A 16,286-nucleotide genomic window follows, 5' to 3' on the forward strand; every position below is an offset into this window, starting at 1 on the left:
CATGCCTGCCTCGCTCTGGAGGTGGTCCTCCCTCTTCCCCCCGAGACCCAGCAGGCTTGTGGGCACCATCATCTGCCGTGCACCAATGGTACCATGATGGGACCATCACGTCCAAAGCATTTGCCATCCAGTGGCTTCCCGAACCAGGTCAAAGCATCCTCTGCCATCAGGGAATAAATCATGGATGGAGTTGTTGCTGACATTATTTCTGTGCTTGGGGAATTGTAGTCATTACCCTGCAATATATTTAGTTCCCATTTGAAGCTTCTTCTAGACTACCTATTGAGCTTGAAAGTTAAGTTGCTAACCCAGACATCTCCAATGCCAGTTAATGTCAAGGGCTAAATGCCTCCTGCTTCCACAACACTTGTAGCTGAAACACTGGCACGTCAACGTAACGGTCCTGAAATACCCCACGGTGCCAGGGTCTTCCCTGTACCTTACTGTCCCCACATTGCTCCCACTGCAGACAACCACCCACCCACCCACCCACCCTCTGGCTGTGGGCTGTGAGGGAGGAGATGCAGGAGCAGAGAGGAGTGGAGGGATGGAGGAGAGGAGCCCACGGGAAATCCAGCATGGAAGATTTCAAGGGCCATGGTACAAAGACGTGAGCTGTCAGCCAGGTTCAGGGACCTTGGAGCAGCTTGCTACAAAACGAGACTAACAAATACATAAACCCTGGATTTTAATTAATGTGTTCTTTCATTCATGCACAAAATTAAAAACCTATCCATCCTCAATCACCATCTTCTTTTTTTCTTTTTTTTTTTTTTTAATTAGGAGTTTTTCCTCTATTAATTGTTACATTTGTCCATTTCCATCAAATCAAATCAAATTAATGATGGCCAGATGGTCGCAGCTCTCAAGATGCCTCACTCAGGGCTAATCCATGCCCTCTGCTGTGCAGAAGCAAGGAGCAGAGGGAGCCTGTCCTCTTCCTCCGGGCACCGAAAGGACAGGATTAAAAAATACATACTTAGTCAGCAGGAGGCAAAGCTGGTGAATAGTGCTGCGACCAGCTCTCCCCGCGGAGCTGAGGTTGGATTATCCACCCTGTTCATATACTGCCATCAAAAAGCATGCAAAGGGATAGATGGGGAAGAGTAAGTCTCTGGAGCAGAAACAAGGTGCATTTGATCTCTTCAGTCACTCTGAAGGATGTAAAGATTCGTACATGCGCCTTGCCCGCGCGCTCCCGGCATGTGGTGTAGATGCTGTGTGCGTCCTCTTGCACACCCTCTACCTCCTGCTTGGTCCATAACCACGCACACAAAATTATCAAGGGTTATCAAGGGCGAGATTTGTACCCACACCTTTTGTTCCGCAATAACAGACTGGAGATGTTGTTCCCAGCAGCTCCTGATAATACATGCATATTAATAATTACAGCAGTTTATTTAAGAAGTAGTGGGTCAAACCTGTTGTGATCACTTGAATGATACTTGAAAATTATTACAGGGTGCACCCATTGTAAGTTAGGATAATTAAGGCTGCTGTTATTAATACTCCGCCTTTCCCTATTGCTGGTTTAATTTCCTTGAACATTTTTACATCCTACGCCTCATCCTGCCTTGGGGTTTTGTAGTAAAATTCAATAACCATTTTCCTTTCTAATTTTTCTATTAAAGCACCACCTTATTTCGCCATCAGAGCTCAGAAGCGAGTTACGCCTCTGTGCAAACTCGTCTGCTGTTAGCGCTTCCCCCTGCTCGGGGCTGACGGCCCAGCGAGAAACCAGGGGAGCTTCTGCAGCTCTTTCATCGCATCCCGCAAGCAGCTGCTGTCAGACACCCTCCCAGTTAATAAGAGTCTCTCCGAGGACTTTGAGGCAGGCTTTAACACCCACGAATTTTGGGAGGCTTGACTAGCTGAGCATTGGAGCAGACTTTTCGGAGTCACCTGTTGGCCTATTGGTTTTGCTGGAGATTTTTCCCCTAACTTCAGGCTGATAGATGCAGCAGGCACGTGCATCCAGAAGATACACTGCCCATCCTATACATTGCCCCTGTACAAAGCCAAGAGTCCTGGCTGAGGAGCGCTTGCCTCCCCAGCGCACGGGGCAGAGGCGTGCAGCCTCTCGGCACGCCACCAGCACGGCTTACTGGGATGTGGGCACCCATGTACTGGGCAGGGCTCTGCCCGCAGCTGCGTTGCACCCATGTCCAGCCTGGTGCCAGCACATGGACGTGCAGAACCGAAAACCTCTGGGCAACACCTCCCCAGTGGACGAGGCTTTTTAATTCTCTGTGTTCCCAAGGTCAGGAGGAAAAACACCGGTCTGCCACAGCTATAGCCACCACCAGCTGCAGCCTGCCTTTAACAGGAAAACCTCAGCTTTCCATTTTTCTGTTTTTTGATGGGCAACCCTGTTAGGAAGAAAAAAACACGACCACAAACTGAGGTTCCTCAATCTTGGCTCCAAAAAAAATTGTGGCTCATATATTTTTACTGACACAAGCAGAATCTTGTTCACTGGGCATTCAGGCAATGCTGGCTGGCTGTAATTTGAATGGTTGAGCCAAAGTTTCAAGTTAAGGGGAGCTTTCCTCCATACCTTTCAGTCTCTGAGGACAGTAAGGTTCCCTCTGAGATAACCCTTGAGCTCTCCCTCCAAAAGGCAATGCTGAAGAGCAGCTTTGGGGGTTTTGGATTCCTTGGCTTGCATCAAATGCCTTATTCTGGAGTGTTTCGGAAGAGCAGATGTTCCCGTAGACACCACAGGGGCTTCAGCTCTTTCTCAAGCTATGGCTAAAGACAGCAGGAGTCATCATCAGACTACTTAAAAGCAGGTATTGCTAGTGAGGTTGCGATGGGATTTTCTCTGCCTTCAGGCCAGGCTGACCACCCAGTTAGCAGCCAGCATTGGGAAGGCTCCCTTCACGCTTTTTTCCATGTCTTAAACTGTTCTACAAATCACAGTGGCCAACACTTTCACATCCAGACACCAAAACAGTTGGCACTGCATTCACAAAATAGAGAAGCAACACCTGTGGCTGCCACCGGTATCACCGGCCCTCCTGAGACAGGCGATGAAGGGTTAAAAGGCACCTGGGACTGTTGCACCTGGAGCCTAATGATGACGCGCTCCAGCTATAAAAGGCTACAGGAGGAGCACAAGCTCTTGAAGTGGAGACTAGGAGCTAGGTCCTGGTGTAGCCTTGATGTATAAAATATATGTGTCTGGTGGGAAAGGAGGTGTGAGAACTGACTGTGCTGCTGAAGGTAAGTGATTTGTGGGGGAAAGAGCTGAGGTGCTAGGGTGTAGTGCCTGTGTGGCAGAGGGGTGCTGGTGTGTGTGGTGAGGGAGGCTGGACAGTCCTTGATAGGAGATGTTTGCTCTCAGATAGGTGTCAAAGATTCCTCTGCTAATATAACATTTTCCTCCCTTGTGAGGGACTCTGGTATCCTGTTGTCCATGTATTTTTAGTTTGGAAAGGTTAACAGCCATTTGATTAAGCCTGAAGGGGTTTCTGCCCCAACTCTTGGCAGGAGGGCAGAACTGGGAGAGATGAGGAAAATTGTCTGTGCCAACACAGTAGACTGGAAATCACAGCTTTCTAGCTGCAGCTTCATAGCCTGTGTGACCTGACCCTAGGGGTCAAGGGGCAAACAAAATTCAACACCACCTGCTATCAGTTAGTTGATACTTAACCCAAAAGGTGGGGTCAGCAGCCTCAATGAGCTACAGCTCTGCTGGAGATAATGCATTTAGCTTTGGGAGGCATCCAAGGTGTGAAAAAAAACAGGGGATGTGGTAACCCCTGGGGGATATTTGGGATGGTGCTGAGTTGACTCCCTGGCTCTGCTTCACACAAACCTCCTGTGGCCTTGGGATGCTGATGCATCTTCCTCCAGCTGGTCCCAGTTTGGGTGCCCAGTTTCTAGCCTGTATAGTTATAAAACACCTGGGTGTTTAACTGTGTATTGCAAGGATCTTGTCCTGCCTGCCAAAAGCTTGCAGCAGCTGCCCAGGCTAATTTTACAAGTCAGGTGTTTGCCTCTGACAGGCAACTCTTCATATTTTTATGATGAGACATTATTATATTGTTCTTTCATTTGATAACTGCTCCAGTAATGGCTTCCATTTGCAGTAAATCTCTTGCGCTGTCTTTTTTCCCCCCTATTAAACATAAGATGATAACCTTTGTGGGAGGCTGTGCGCAGAAATTCAGCGAAGCTTTAAGAGGTTGGGGAGGAGGGGAGATGTGGAGGGGAGACATGGTCAGCACTAGCAAAGTGCCTGGTGGGAAGATGCTTTTGGAGAAACTAATTATACCCTGGAGCACTTGGAAGAACCTACCCAGCATGCAAGTTGAACTGGAAAATGAATATTTAAATGGCTCTTCAAGTTAGTAAGTCTTTGGAAAGTGCTGCTCAATACCTGGAAAATATGCCTGTGACATGAGAACAGATGAGTCTGAATGTGACTCAACACAAATATTTGGCTTTATTTTACCACCACCGTGGAGCAGAACCTACCCCATTCAAATGGCTTTGCAGACACCAGCTAAAATACTTTGATCGGCTCTCCCCAACACACAGCCTGTTCAGCTCTACCTTCCCCAGTAGTGCAGCCCCTTGGTTTGCAATTGGCAATGCTGGAGCTTTCCCAGAAACCTGGGCTGGGAGCAGACAAGATCACAAAGCTGTGAAGGAGCACCCCAAAGACCTTCTCTGCAGCTGCTCTTGGGCTATGGCTCCTCTTCCTCATGAGCTTTTTTAAATACATATTTTATATATATATATAGTCACCCTGAAGGGTGACAGCACAAGGAGAGAGGACATTAACACCCAGCAGCACCAGGAGCTTTGCACTTTTCATCCCCTGTTGCAAGATGGTTTTGGTGGCCCAGTACTGCAGCTCTGGCCAGGTCTGGCTTATCTGGTGGCTCGTTTGCTCTGGAGTTGAGCTGAAACTTGTCAGCAAACTGCAGTGGTAGGTAACTAAACACATCCCTGAGAACTGCAGCAAGCTGCACGGAGGTTAACTCGGACAGGTAACCACACGTCTGCGTGCTTCAAAGGAGGTAACATACTGGGTGTGCAATTGCAGGAGGAAGAGGAGAGACTGCAGCTCTGAATGTCAGCGCTTTGGTGCCAAGCAGCAGTGCTGTGAGCCTGTGTTTGAGCCGGACCATGCAGACAAGGTGTAGCCTGTCATCCCGTGTCTGTAAGTCCCCACGAGTGAAGAGGGCTGAGGACGGGGTGGGACCGGTGCTCTGGGGATGTGTATGGCCTCCTGCACCACTGGCTGTAGTGGAGCATCTTCGGCTGGCTGCTGCAGGGTGGTGGTGACTGCTTCAGTTTAATTCAGTATTAAACCAGACCCTGGAGCTCTTTGGGGGATGCTAGGTAGTTCTGGTCCAAGCCCCTGTGCGCAGCTGAAGAAGCTAGGCTGGAAATGCAGGAGAGCTCTAAGGAGCCCAAAAAAGCAAACCAAATGTTATTGAGCGCAGCCCTTGCTGCCTCTTGGTCAGAAGTGCATGTGCAGAAAATATCGCAGGACTTGATCTTCTAACTCCTGGATGTGCTGGGGTTATGGCCAGAAGATGTTTCTCCACTGTGGGATTTCAAATTCGGGTTGCAAATTAACCTCGTCTAAGCTGGAGGAAAGGGCTTCTCCCCACCACTTGCCCATCTAAATTACCCCAGTTGCAAAAGGGCCTTTTACCTTCAGTCTGAAAATAGGACGGAAAATTACAGTGGTTATCTACAGCATGTTTAAGTTCACTTCAGCAATGACTATTTTGTTGGCTTCCCAAGTCCCAATTAAATCATTTACACTCTGTAATTTAAAGAATGTACTCTGCCGGTAAAATCCATAAGAGCTATAAAGCAAGTGTGTGTGTATACAGTCATTATTGTTGCTCTTTAGTTTCTTGTCTATTTTAGTAGCTAAAATATTAAAATGGAAAAAGCAAAGTACTGATTATCCACAGATATGCCTAATTTCACATTACGAAGGTATCTGCTAAAATAACATGTATATAATATAGGTAAATGAATGTTCATGGGAGACTAAAGCTGGAAGACAGCAGCGACTGCAGAAAGAATTTTTTCTTCAGGGGGGAGAAAAAAAAAAACAAACCCAACCCAGCCTACAGCTTCAAATAAAGCCTTTTGCTATGCTTTTAAAAAGAAATGCTAGCAATGCTTTTTAATTTCCCACGTGGTTAGACACACCAGTGTTAGGAGAAATCCCTTATTTATGAAGCTCCTGGATAAACCTGGGTGCTGATCCTGGAAATGCCTCTATCCCTGTTGGTTATTTCTTCAGCAGCTCAAAATCAAAATGTGTTTTGCATTTTTGGGTGTTTTGTTGAGTTTTTTGTTTGTGTTTTCTGGTTTTTGTTTGCTTTTTTAACCTGGGAACCCTATGAGCAGTAGGACAGGGACAGCTCATGCAAGGAAGGATGTATGGCATCAATCTCTTGTGTGATTTGGGGGGGGGGGGGGGGGGGAAACCCAACCCTAAAAAATGTGAGGAGGAAAGGTGGTTCACCCCTCAGGCTGCCTGTTGCTGGCCCAGGGATGAAACGTGGGTGCTGCAGCCGGAGGAGTTTCTGCTGTAGGGTTTAGTTTTATTGCTTAGAGGTGAGGAGAGTGACAGTGGATGAACAAATTGAATGTTTTATATGGAAAAATATTTGGTCATGGTAATGCAAATCTGGAAAAAAAGTTGTCTAAAGGGAACAGCAAACTCTTGTCCTCACAGGTATTGGTGCACACAAAAACAAATATCACTTTTTTTAGAGGGTGAATCCTCAAACAGGTTAGGTGTGATAAGCCACAAACATGCTCCTAATGGAATTTTTAATTTAAAAAAAAAAAAAAAAAGCGATGTTACTTTGTCTCCCGCCTTTTCTAAACTTTTTTTTTGGTGCCAAAGCCCCGGGTTTGGGGGTGAGCTACGGAGGGGTTTTTGCTGCGGCCGGGACCCTGCGGGCCCTGGGTGCCCCCCGTACCCCCAGCAGCTCGGCGGGCTGTGGGGCCGGGCCCTGCCTGGCCTCTCGCGGGCTCTGGGCGGGGGTCTTAGTTTTGAGGGGAAAAAGCCCCCAAAACCCGCGGAGACCGGAGCAAGGCGGCTGGCGGGGCCCTCTGCCAGCGGCCCCCGGGCCCGACGGCCCCACGGGAGGGGCGGGGGAGCCCCGCAGCCGCCCCCGGGCCCGGGGGGGTGGGGGTCTGGGTCTGGGTCTGGGGGGAGGCCGCCGCCTGAGCCCCGCCGCGTCCCCGCCGCCCCGCCCGGCCTGCGCGCGCTGGCGGCCTGTGCGCGTGCGCGCGGCGAGCAGGCGCGTCCGCGAGGCGGGGCTGCGCGTGCCGCCTGGCAGGGGCCGCGCGCCGCCCCGGGAGCGGGGGCGCCCTCAGGTCGGTGCGGGGGGCGCGCGGGGGTGGGGGGGGGGTGCACGCGAGGCGGCCGTTACTGCCGTTACCGGGCGCTCGCGCCGCGCTGAGGGCGGCGGCAGCAGCGGGGTTGCGGTGAGGGGGGGCCGGGGCGGCCCCGCTGGGCCCCGGGCGTTGCGGGACCGGGGCGTCCTGCGGCGGGCGAGGGAGCTGCCGGCCGCCGCCGCGCCGGGTGAAGGGGCGCGTCGGGGCGGCGACGCCCGCTGCCGGCGGCGGGCGGGCCGGGCGGCGGTGGCGGCGGGGGATCCGGGGCCGGGGCGGGCAGGCAGGCGGCCGTCGGTCCCCAGCCGCCCTGCGGGGACGTCTCCGTGAGGGACGGGGCGGGGTGGCCGCACCTGAGCGCCGGCATCGCCGGGTGCTGCCCGCGCCCGCCGGCAAACTTGGGAGGAGAGAGCCGGGGGAGTTTGTGTGGGGAGCGGTTCCCCGAGCGCCCGGCCCGGCTGCCGCTGGCTCGGCGCCGAAGCGGTCGGCGCACCCGGCACAAAGAGCCCCTTGGAGAACGGTCTTTGCCCGATCAAAGTCATTATTTGTTTCTGCAGCCGTTTCGATAGGTTTCATTCTTGCTTCCACACCGCCCCCCCCCCCTCCCCGAATGTATGCAGCTGCCTTTTGTGCAGAAGCGGGTTGGCTTCGTCGTGGTACCGGGAGTGAACGGGCGGTGTTAAACCGCTCTCGGAGTCGGGTGGTTTGGGATCGTACGGGAAGTGTGAGGAGCACCGAACTTGGGAGCTGGCTGTGCCAGCGCGCCTGCCCGCCTGGGCAGGGGGCTGTGCCGGGGCTGTGTGCCTAGGCTAGCACTTCCACCTGGAAAACTTCAAAGTTATGTGAACCTAAAAGTTGAGTTGGGTTTTGCTTTGCTTTTTTCCCCTGCTTAAGGTAATGCCTCCTTTAAAGCAGAAGTATTTGAAGTATCAATTAAATAAAACTTCCTAGAGGAACAGTTAATAATTGCACCTGGTTTGACATAAATACCACCTCCTTTTCCTCATGTAATTGGCTGAACTTCCCTATGTACATATGTCGGAAGACCGAGTAGTTCCACTTAAGAGCCCACACCTTTACAAGTTACTGTTTTCCTGTTTGCTTTGTTTCAAGAAAGTCCATCTGTGGTAACCTTCAGGTAAAGTTTATAAATTCATTTGCCTGTAGTGTTTCCTGAGTGGTGGTGCATTTAACAATAGGAGGGAGTAGTGGGTTGTTCTCATTGAAGTGAAAAAAAGTTTGGATTGAAGTTAGAATACTTCAGTGTTCCTAAAAGGGTGATTACTAACATACCTAATTAGAACAACAAAGGCTGACTGTCTTATCTGAAGGGTGCTGGTGTGGGTTTTCCGTGGTGGTGTTCACTATACTTTGTTTTCAGCATGTAATCTATATGTCAAACAGTAGTGTGTCCTGGGCTTTTTGTTTGTTTTTTTGTAGAGAGAGGTGATGTTGGGTTACAGGTATGCAATACTATATTTGATGCTACTTTAACTGTTTTATGCTACAGTCAGGGTTAAAATAGCTTTTATTTTGGTGGGAAATAACTGGTCTCAGCGTTTCCTGTAGAAAGTGGGTGCAGCATGTCATAACACATACTATGTTGGGTAATTTAACTTTGCAAATCAAATCTCTTGGGACCTTATTTTTTTGAAATAAGTTCTGCAGGATTGCCAAAGTTGAATGTAGAGTGCAGTACTTCTTTTTTTTTTTTTAATCCCCCACAGTCAGTACACTGCAGCTAACTGCACAATAACTTCCCTTGTGTTTCCCCTCGAGTGATCCTCAGCTCTACCCTGGAGGAAACACCTTTCAGAAGCAATACGGAATTCCTTTAGCTTGCCCTTTAAGGCTGAGAAAAAAGATGCAGGCTGCAACACTAATTTTTATTATTTGGACACTTGCTTGTTAGAACTTGTGAGCAAATATTTTTTCTGAAGTTACCAAACAGTTATTATGCTTATGATGAAAGCATCAGTGCTAGGGTAGGCTCAATTAAAACAGAGGTCTGATGATGATAGGCCATGCGTTATGTTGTCAGAAGAAATGTAGGTCTTCATCTGTTGTGTGAACTTGTGCAAATGACACTAGTTTTGCAGCAGAATGTTGTTCATGGCCAGCATTAGCTTTCTCTGATAATTCAAGATAGTTCTTCTGTGATACTCTCTCTCCTAACTCCACAAAGCTTGCAGGCTATTGTTTTGTTTTACACAGGCAAAGGTTCAGATACCTGAGCTGGCATGGAAGCACTGTTTTGTGAGGCGCTGTGTAACTAAGTGATAAGCAACAGTTTCTATCTCAAAGAGCTGATAGATAAGGCAAAAGAAGGAAATAAGAGATGGGAATCTTGGAAGGAAAAGATTAAAAGCTTTGTGTGGTGGAAGTTCTCTTCAGTTCTGTTTTCTGCCATAAAGTTGAATTCCAATCCTATGCCTTCATTACAAAACTAAATTATATGTATGTATGTCAGAAAACTGAGACGGGGGGGAACTTAAGTAAAAGGTCACTTCATTTGAATTTGCAAACTTTATATTTTCCGGGCCTGGCTTGTCTGTTTTCTGATTCTGCTGCCCTATCTGAGTTTGGTGACTCGGCAAGCTAGAGTAAAAGAAAACCAAGTTTGTGTTTTAAAACACTGGTGAACTGGTTGGTGATCTGTGAATGTCTGCTGGCTGTCCTGGGTGTGTAGGGCGTAGAATCACAGAAAACTGATTTGGAAGGCATCTTGAGACATCACCTTGTCCACCTCTGTCACCTGTGTCCTGCGGTTACCTGATAGCCTGAATAAATATTTCACCAGAGGATCATGTACCACTTCAGTACAGGGCTGAATGACTTGTTGATAACACCCTCCTGTGACAGGATATTTATGTATCAAGTTACACTCTGTATCCACCCTAGCTGAAGCTTCTCCTCTTCACATCCAAAGCAATTTAAAGGAGTAATTTTCTTCAAAAAACTACATTCGCTGGAATTACAGCTTTGCTGCCTCCCCGTTTGCTCAAAGTGCGCTTGGTTGCAAGGGTTTTCTGAGTATGAAAAGAAAGCAACTCTTCAGTCAGGTAGCGTGTTTGCTTGTGCCTTGCATACAATACAAATAAGCTTGCAATAGTTGATGGAACAAAATCCCTTTAAAATCTAATCCATAATATGCCACATGCTACTTAATGGCATGTCACCTTGCCCATTTAGCAGGGGAGGAAAGTGCAAGCCATGCTCTTTAACACTGGGGAGGAGCTGAAGCTAGCTGCGTATTATTTACAACAGGAATGTATGCAATGGTTTACACTGTCCCTTTGTTTGCAGTGTTTTACCTTCCTTTGGACTCCTCAGCATACAGTTCAACTCGGAGATGAAGGAAATTGCTGCCCTGTTGGACAGCTTGCTCAGTTTCTGTCAAGGAATGTAGCTCAAGGGAATACCATGTGATGTTAGGGTAATATAGTGCACTTAAACAGGTACAAAGTGCACCTCGGTGCATTCGATTTCTTAGTGCTGTTTGATTTTTGTCTTCAGTAATACTCTCCTGTCAGACCAAGGTGATACTACTACTCCATGTATACCAGGAAAAAGTAAAGGTTTTCATGCTATATAAAACTTGATAATGCATAAAACTAATGTGTATGTATGTTTACCTTGCACAGTCCCTTAATTATGCTTGTATGTTTGATTACTTGCTCCTTCCTTGATTTTTTTTTTTCTTTTCCTCTACTAAAGTTCTGACATGTCCTAGGGTCTCTGAAACAGGGTTATTGTGAAGGAGAACGGGCATTTGGGATAGGCATCCTAGTATTGCTAGACAAATACATCTTAATGCTTGAAAGTATATTCTGAAAACAGAATTTGAGGAGTATGTGTGTGTTGATTTTGAAAATTGATTAGTGCACAGTACCTGCCATTCACTTGTAAAGAGGAGGATAAACTAATAGAAATACTAAAGCATAACTGCTCCGATAGGCAAGTGTGACTGAAATATTTGCAGCAAAGAAAAATAAATCAGATTTTCTAAAACAGTTAACGATAAAAATTTGGCAATGTCTTTATCCCCCTGTGGAACGGCCATTCAAACAGAAGCTGCATGTCCTGTGAGAGTCTGGAAACAAGGGCAAGTAACAAGATCCACAGCTTCTAACATGGGGCAAAGAAAGATTAATTCAGTACGGTGCAGTTTAATGGACATAATGTTTGGTTCCATTCCTTGAACTATTTGGATGCAGCTCAGATTAGCGGCAGTCAGTCTCTCGTATCTAGAAAGTGGGGTTATTAAACAATAGTCAAAAAATTGCAAGGGTTGTTCGTGGGTTTTGATTCTCACTTTTGAGAAGTGAGAGCTGCCGTGTTTGAGAATGCATTTCTTCTCAAATGCTTGTTTTGCTAATGGACTGAACCTCTTTTGCTAACTGGGGTAATCTTCCTCTTTTGTCACTTAAAATGCAGTAGAAACAAGCAGCTGTACCATTTTTTCCCCTTTTTTAAGCTCATTTAAAATGCTTTTACTGAATGTTTCCAGGTATGCTCTTCTACTGTAAACACAAGTGTGCTGAATCACTGATCTGCTTTGCGTTTTTAAGCCACATGTTTTACATCTAGTGAAGTTCAGGGAACTACAGATTGGCATGATGTAGTTTTCCCATGACAGACCCTAATGACATTTACATTACAACACCTAACCAAGCCTTCCAAAAGTCCCTTCTGTTTTTTCTTAACCTTGTTGGAGGGTGCTGGTAGCGTGGCACTCCCAAGGAGACTGAAGTTTGCAGGCCACAGAACAGGTATGGGGTGGGTTGTAGCAATATCATCTCCCCCCTCTTTTTTGTCTCACAGGGTACTTCAACGCTACGGTTTGATGTCGTGAATGTAGGTTACCTGCACATGAAAAATGTAGCCCTTGAATTACATGCCAGTGTAATCAGCTGTAATGCAGCCCCCCTGTGGATACCCATGGGGTAGTTACTCTTCTAGTGCCATCGGTTCTCAAAAGCAAGGACTCACTGAGAAAGCGTCTTCTCTTTACTTATGTTAGCATTTGTGGTTTGCAGACTTACTATGTGTAGGGTGACAAAGACATTTGGGAACCCCTGATGTAAAGGAGTAGGACCAGTCACCTTCCAACCTGCCCTTTATCAGGGCCTATATTAATTTAACTATTCAGTTTAAAAAGAATAGTTTCTGAGCCAAGTTAAAATTAGTATAAAAGTTTGTCTACATAGGTGAGATCTGTCTGTAAGATAGGAAGTTCTGTCTGTAGCGATCTGATCCCGATCTCTCCCTTGAAATAGGCAGCATGTGAGTACTAATTGTAGTGGTGGTTTTTCTGAAGTGCACTAAGATCACTAGCTTCTTTCTCACAGGGCACTGAATGATCATTAAATGCTAATGACTTTTGATTACTGTTGACCTCGGTCAATTTAGAATTAGTGACCTAGAGACGAAAACCACTGTATCTCATTACCAATTTCCTGAGCTATCTGATCTTTCCTTTGTAAGTCAGTTTTGGTAAGAGGCAGAGTAGAATTGAAGTTGACCTCTGTCTTAGAAAAAGGGCTGAATGCCTTCAGGTTTGCAATATCATGTTTAGAAATAAATTTTAAAAAATGGCAGCCACTAAGAACTTATTTTTTGACCCCACAGATTGTCAAGAGCAAAACTCAACATGAAATGAAATGGACAAGCTAGAGTAGTCGTGATGGGGAAGAAATGTGTAACTTGTCACTTTGAAATTAGTAGAAAAACAGTTTATCTCCTGAAATCTTGAACTGAATTCTTATTTCGTAGTTGCGGGTTTTCTTATCTCAGAGTTCATTTATAATTCTTGTTTTTACTTTGAACTATCAAGAAGCAAATTAGTGTTTATAGAATAAACTGCAAATTCTGCTCTGGGATATTTTCTACCTGCAGTTCCCAAACTATGACATTGGGGAACATGTCTCAGCAGGCTGGTAAAATCATATATTTTGTGTTGTAATGAAGCATTTCACATTATTTCTTTCCATATGGACAGAAGAGAATGTTTGTGTGATAATTCACTGTAATGGGATCAAATATGTTGTTCACTGTAGGTTGTTTAAATGTGAGCCTTTCTTTATATGGTTGTGGCTTATATGGACTGTCATTCATGCAGCAAGCATGGTATTGAAATCATAGTGAAAATACAATAGAATTTTAAACATTTTTTTTCTTTCTCGCTTTAATACACTAGCTATATTTATTTTGACCCAGCTGGGAGCAAACCCTTTAATTTTAAAAGCAAAACTCAATAGTTAGAGAAGTCTTCTATGTTATGTTGTGTTTGGGGTGTAAATATGAAGTTATTGAGCCTCTCACTGGGGTTAAATTGCAAACTTTAAGCAGCTAGGCAAAAAAGTAACAGGAAAAAAAATGACAGTGGGAGGTGTTGCACTTGGTGTAGGAACAGGTTTGTGGAGAGCCTATTGAAATCCACACAGAAGGAAAGTGGATGTTTATTTGCAAGTAAACATAGGGCTAAATGTTATTCTTAAATTTAATATTTTGTTTGGATTGCTTTGTCTCAAAAAGGATATTGCTGTAAAGAAACAAAATGAAAATGATTGCAGATACAAAAAGGGCATATTAAAAAGATTAAGGCTGCTTTGTCAGGGGGACCAAAAAGAAGTGCCATGCAGAGACATAGCCTATATGTTAGCAAATAATACAAGAACAAGTAAAGGACATCTGAATACTCATTCTTTAAGCTTCTATTTTATGTAAGTTTGTATTTACCTGTTGACTGGGCTGCTTAGGGCTTTCTGCTTTTGTTTTCTTTAAAACATTAAGGGCATTTAGGAAAAAAAATGTAAAAACTATCTTGGTGGATAATATTATGCAAAGTGTTTAAATCCTCACACTTCAAACACTAAGCGGTTGAGAAGAATATTTGCCAACAAGTTATGTTGCTAGTGTAGCATAAGACCTATAGCAAAATACAATTTAGCTATTTTGGACTTTGGTTTAAAGCTTCTAGTGTTGGTTCAAGGTGCAATTCTACTCTGATACTATTGTACTCTTTCCCAGCTCTTGGTTATTCTGGGAAAGAAATATTCTCTTGGGGCTTTTTACCCTATATTCTGGCTTCTCTGAGAGTGTTTACAATTTTGCCCATCGTTCTCCCTGCTTTTACTTGTCTTTTTTTCTTCCATAGAAGACCTTACTGAGTAAGACTTCAGGGCCAGCTTTTCCATGCACCAGACAGAAGTGGATGCAATTCTTGGTTACTTTGCGCTGCCAGTCAGAAACTTGTGAGAGAGGAGGTTGGAAGATCTTGTCAACTGTAATGCAATTTTTACTTGAGGAAATCAAGAGTAGAGCTATCAGTCCCCTTTCCAAATGAGCATTTTTAGAAACAGAAGGGTTGGAATGGTGCTTGGGAAGGATTCTTCCAGGTGACTAAAGAATTTATAGATAGGTAAACAGAACTAAGCTCCTCAGGTGTGTGGTTTGTTGAGTTTTTTGGGTTTGTTTTTTGAACTTGTACATTCCATTTCTAAATGAGTGCTTAAAGTCAGCTTAAATTCAATGAAAATTAGCAGTGGATAGGTAGATTTGTTAAACAGTAACATTGTGTGTTATTTGGTTAATCAAGATGTATCGGCTGAAATTTGTTTCCTTATAAGGGGAAATCCAGGATTTAAACGGAGAATGTTAATAATGCATAGGCATAATAACTGCCAAGGGAGAGACTTGGCAACTTTACAAAAAAAGAAATATATGCATTTTCTCATTGCCTGCTTGGAATTCATTCCTTTATTCATGATCTGGTTGTAACAGACAATTGGGAATTTTGATGAAAGCTTGTTTTTTATAGAATTGTCCAGTTCATGTTACGACATGGAAGAATGGACCTGTAAATGAGAGATATAGAAAACCACAACTTATTAGAAGAAGGAAAAAAAAGTAGAAAAAACCTGGGTATACTTGCTATTGTGGCAGGAGAGACTGATGTAATATGAGGAGGAGTACTCCCATCAACCCTGGAAATTAAATGATTTCTCAATTGGAACTTATCTTTAGAAAGGCGTAATTATAGTAGTACCACACTATCGAAAGTTGTACTAAGAGTCAGACTACAATATGACTCCTGTGCCAACCCTCACAATGGTGTCAAGGTATGTTATGGTCTTAAGGGATAAATGAAACTGTGATTGCAGGTATATTGCACACATTTGCATTTGAACAGCAAAACTGATGCTTCAGTTGCTCACAATATTTAGTCAGGAGCTGATTTCCAAGGGCTTGTAACTTGCTTCTGATATTTTGAAAGGGGCATGTAACTTGATGCATAGTGTGTCAGCCTCGGAATATAGTCCTTTGCTTAATTCTTCACCTCTGGCATTTTGGATTTTCATTAGGCCAGTGTTAAGATTTAAGTGTGGAATTTTCCACACCCTTTTAAGTTAAAATATTTCTGGTTTGACTGCTTTGCTTATAAAATAAAGATTTATATGTCTTTTAAGAACTATATTTCCCTTTTTCTAAGTTGTATATGTCAAGTTTGGTTCTGTTAATATATAATTAATGAAGAAAGATGAGAATTGCTGAAGAAGATGAGGAACACATCACAATAAGCCTTCAGAACTTGATAGATCTTTGGGTGAAAGAAGGTCAATTTCCTTGATCCTCCTGCCAGAGACAGCCTGAGTTGAACTTGGGGTTTTGACTAGTCTTTCAACAGGGAGTAGTTCATAGGTTGCTTTTACTGACTGCTAACGTATTGATTTGTAAACATTAACAGTATGTGTATAGTAAAAGAAGAAAACGATGTGTAGGAAAATAAATGGAAGTTGCTGCCAAAACAAAGAATAGGGAGTGCAACTAGCACCAAGTCTTTGGGAATTTTTTCCCCATTTCACCTACATCTAATGATTGGTTTAGGAGACTTAGTT

The sequence above is a fragment of the Pelecanus crispus genome, chromosome 3 (genome assembly GCF_030463565.1).
Source record: "Pelecanus crispus isolate bPelCri1 chromosome 3, bPelCri1.pri, whole genome shotgun sequence".
In the NCBI taxonomy this organism is placed as follows: domain Eukaryota; kingdom Metazoa; phylum Chordata; class Aves; order Pelecaniformes; family Pelecanidae; genus Pelecanus; species Pelecanus crispus.